The sequence below is a fragment of the Oxyura jamaicensis genome, chromosome 30, assembly GCF_011077185.1.
Source record: "Oxyura jamaicensis isolate SHBP4307 breed ruddy duck chromosome 30, BPBGC_Ojam_1.0, whole genome shotgun sequence".
NCBI lineage: Eukaryota > Metazoa > Chordata > Aves > Anseriformes > Anatidae > Oxyura > Oxyura jamaicensis.
Genome location: NC_048921.1, coordinates 537,180 through 541,658, shown reverse-complemented (window position 1 = coordinate 541,658; position 4,479 = coordinate 537,180). Strand labels below are relative to the sequence as shown.

At 48.5% G+C, this 4,479-nt stretch overlaps 1 long non-coding RNA gene across 1 annotated transcript in view; it reads right to left on the bottom strand.

Annotated features, from left to right (window-relative positions):
- Window positions 1–3,933: 3,933 nt before the first annotated feature.
- The window catches only part of LOC118155455, a 1,835-nt gene continuing 1,289 nt past the window's right edge, over window positions 3,934–4,479 (bottom strand). Inside the window, exon 2 of the long non-coding RNA XR_004745892.1 lies at window positions 3,934–4,123. This is a non-coding gene — a long non-coding RNA (uncharacterized LOC118155455). The remainder of the gene's footprint in view (window positions 4,124–4,479) is intronic.

Genomic DNA, 4,479 nt, shown 5'->3' with positions numbered 1-4,479 from the left:
AGGCTTTTTAGGTTTAGGGTTTTAGGGTTAGGGCTTTAGGGTTTTTATGGTTAGGTTTTTAATGTTTTTAGGGTTGGGGCTTTAGGGTTTTTAGGGCTCTGAGGGCTTTTAAGGTTCGAGTGGTGAGGGCTTTTTACGGTTAGGGCTTTAGGGGTTTTAGTGTTGGGGCTTTGGCTTTTTACTGTTGTTTTTTTTTAGGTTTTTAGGGTTGGGGCTTTTGGGTTTTTTAGTGTTACGGTTGTATGGGTTTTTAGGGTTAGGGCTTTTATTTTTTGTAGGGGTAGGTTGTTTTAACGTTCTTAGGGTTGGGGTTTTAGGGTTTTTAGGGTTGTAAGGCTTTTTAAGGTTTTTAGGGGTGGGGCTTTAGAGCTTTTAGGGTTAGGGTTGTCAGGCTTTTTAGGTTTAGGGCTTTGGGGTTTTTAGGGCTGTGAGGGCTTTGCGGGTTAGGGATGTGAGGGTTTTTTAGGGTTAGGGTTTTAGGGTTGTTTTTTTTTAGGTTTTTAGGGTTTTAAGATTTTTAGGATTTTAAGAGTTTTTAGGGTTGGGTTTTTAGGGTTAGGTTTTTAAATGTTTTTAGGGTTGGGGCTTTAGGCTTCTTAGGTTTCTAAGGGTTTTTAAGGTTTTTAGGGTTGGGGCTTTAGGGTTTTTAGGGCTTTAGGGCTTTTAGGGTTAGGGTTGCAAGGATTTTTAGGGTTAGGGGTTTAGGTTTTAGGATTACAACCCTAACCCTAAGAACCGCTTCCCCCCTCAGTATCTTGCAGCCCTGTACGCCACAAAGCAAATACACAGAGTAACATTGTCACCCTATCCATAAATATGCTATAACAATTACTCACCTGCATGCTGAGCTGCATGCAATAAAGGCACCTACTACTATATGGATTGCTTTACTCTAACGGATCCCACTAGTTGTTACCTCCAAAAGAAGGGCGTTACGGTGTCTACTTGAAAACACACCATAGACTCTAACCCACCTAAATAACCCTGCTACTGACTGAAGGAAAAACAAAGCACTTACCCCAAAGAGCTGCCCAGGCAGAATGAGCTCTCTGAAGGCATGCCTGGGGCTCATACACCATTTGGCACTGCTCAGCACTCAAACCCAATCACCTGGGAAAGGGGAGGGGCAAAGCACAAGAAAATAGAAAGAACAGGACGAGCAGCAGCTGTGCTTTTTTGTTTGTTTTGTTTTTGTTTTGTTTTTGTTATTTCCCTGCTTGGCTCAACAGCATACAGAGTGCAGACAAGAGAACTGGGCTGTTTCGAGAAGCAACAATCCCCAGGCTTTTGCTTCAGCTTTGAATATTCAAAGGACAATATGAGCAAGCAAGTAACTGAAACTTTTTCAACTGGAATTAGCTCAAACCTTTCTTTTACATAGGAAGAAAAATCTAGGAGCATAACAGACTACATGACAAAATAACAAATCAATGTAATAACATCACTTGTAGGAAAAAAAAAAAAGAAAAAAGAAAAACGCATATGCGCAGCACCATTCAGCCTGCAGTAGCCACTTTTCACAAGCAGGTGCTGTTCCTAGAATGGCAGGCATGGCTTCCCAAACCCTTTTCCCGGAAAAAGCACAAATGGGAAGAGCAGAAATTTGCACCCTATGCCGTCTTGGGGAGGAAGTAACTGCCTTGAGCAACGTGCCTCTTTTGGCTGAGAAGCTGAGCAGAGGCAAGCAGAAACACTACATTTTTTACCAGGACAAAAAAGGCAGGGAGATAATAACTAACCCAACGTGGCCAACGGGAAGCTCAGAGCCCAAAGACCACAACTCTCAGCTTGCTGCAGGACCAGGTTCTCATGGCAGCTTGACACTGCAGACACCGCAGAGCTAGCCCCAGGCTTCCCGACCTGCAGCCCAGTGCCCACAGACCCGTGCCTGCCAGCCCCTGAAATCCCTGCCTGGGCTTTTCCTGCCCTGGCTGCAAATCCCGCGGGACCCAGCCTCCCTGAATCCCTCCCCTGCCCTGGGGGTCCTGCCAGAAACCCCCAGCCCCCCCCCCCCAACCACTTGTGTCTCCACAAGCAGACCCGGCCCCAACACCCCGCCCCCCCCCCCCCCCCGGCCCAAGGAGCAAAGACAGCACAGGGCTACTCCCCCTGTCCCACAATAGGCAGCCACCCCACCACCCAGCAGGGCTGCCCCCACCCTCCAATGGGCCATCCACATCCAGCAGCCAACTGACATGGGAACAACCTGCCCCCAGCCCCTGCCCCCTTCACACCCACCCTGCTACAGAACCTGCACCCGCACACATCATGACAGCCACTTCCCAGCACCGCAACCACCGAAACGGGTGCAGGTCAGAAAGCAAACTTTATTAAACTGCTCTGCAGGACCCCCAGGAGGGGGGCTGTGGTGGGGTTCCCTGCCCAGTAGTTCTCCCCTTCCCCTGGCGGGCAAGGCATCAAGTGGCGTCTGTCTGTCCATCCCTAGGTAGGGAACGGATGCTGGAAGCAGGCTTCTCACAATCGCTTTTGGTAGTTGTGGAGTAATTGCCTGAAGTAACTAGGCAAATTAAACTAATATTCACCTTTTAAAGAAAACATACAGCAATGAAGAAGCTTTTAGGGTGGAGGGTAGCTGCGCTACCTAAACGTTCCCTAGGACTCCAGCCTTAGATGCTATCGCACAAGGGGAAGCTGGTGTGCTTCTAAAGAAGAGGACGGAGCATAGAGCGCAGTGGGAACACCGTGGCTAGGCTCTGTGACCAGACAGGGACCCTATAAAGAGGCTCGGCCAATATAAATCAGTTGGACTTCAGGTAAAAACGCTTTGGGAACCAAAATAGAGCCCTAAATGTCCTCTAGGACTTTCTGTGCACCCACAGTAGTTCCTGTGTAAAAAGGTAGTTTGTCTTGATCTTTATGTATGGAAAAGGCATGGGCTGAGTTAATGACAACAAAAGCCTGCTTATTAGAAGCTGCTTCTCAATGTTTCATGCACTCCATACATATTAGCTAATGTAGACTAGAAGTTCAAGGACTCACAATACTTCATCATATATCACTTATGTGAATTTCATTTATATACATATCTGCTGCTTAAAACCCATCCCCACACTCACCAAGGCACAACCCCAGCCCAAATACAGACACAGCATTTCAGCCCCAACACAGCTTTGGGACCTGCTGGAAAGCAGGCTTCATCCTCAGTGAGGCGTCCTCAGCCCACATGGGACGGGGCTTCAGGCACCTCTTCACCTGCGGAGGAAGACTGCCATCAGGAACTGCCACACCAGGCAACCTTTTTTTCTCTACACCTTTCTCAGGAACAATGCAGCATTCAAGTGACCTGCTTTGCTCCAATTCTAAAGACTGATGTTACAACCCACCTTGCCTGTGGCACCTGATAAAAAGAACAGAGCAACCGCAGCGCTTGGAAACCATCACTGCACGTGCCGCTCCTTGTCGCTCTCTGGCCTTAACTCAAATCCTCAGCCACTTCTGTGGAGAGTCTGCCATGGCACCTGCAAAGCAAGGCAAAGACCTTTCATAGTCACCTCACGCTCCTTAGCCATTTCACTCCAACCAAGCTCGTGACCAGCCCCCTTCTTACGCAGCTCTTCAGAGTGCAGTTTGCTCCTTTGAGCTGGTGTGAGACGCCTGTGAAAGAATAAGAAAAGCATAGGGCAAGGCAGAATGCAAAGCCACAGCACAGCTATGATAGTAATTCACATCTGCTGCCTTACCTCTGCCCGCTCACCTGCCCGAGGCAGACACTTCCATCTGCCCTCTTAAGCCAGCTACAACACCTCAAAAAGAGAAAGAGGGGACACTTAGAATGACAGGGAGAACCACAACTCAAAAATAACTGCTGCATCACTCACCTTGCCAGAGGCAGCTCTGGCTGGGATGACGTCCTAGGTTGCAGGCTGCCTTTCAGCTTCAACACACCAAAACGTAGTCAGAGGATAACCATTCAGCTGCCAGCATTAGCACCCATCCCTCAACAACACAAGGGACCCCATTTTCTATTTGTATCGTTTTGGAACAGCAGACATCTTCCCTCAGCACCTCACAAGTAGACCAAGCCAGTCACCGAGCTGCCAAATGAAGGCTTGACAGTTCCAGAAGGCGCTCTTTCCTTTGACCGGTTCCTCCTAAGGTTTATCTAAGTCAGGAGAAAAAACAAACAAACAAACAACAAAAAAGAACACTCCACATCTGCGAGCTTACCCCTCCTCTAGCACCATTCAAGCACTATGCGAACAGCAGCTCGCAAGCAACTCAAGCCTCCCCCTCTGCATCTGCCAAACACTATGGAGATGTCTCTGTTCCAGCTGCCCTTCAGTACGTGCCCAGAGGCAGACCGGATGTCTTTGCCAAAACAGTCCGGACAATGTATTACTACACCGACGGACCCCCACGTTAGCTACCATCACGAACTGCCAGGCAGGACAGCTTCAGGCCAAACAAACACACAGGTACACTACAGACGTTACAAACAAAAAACAGAACACAAGCACT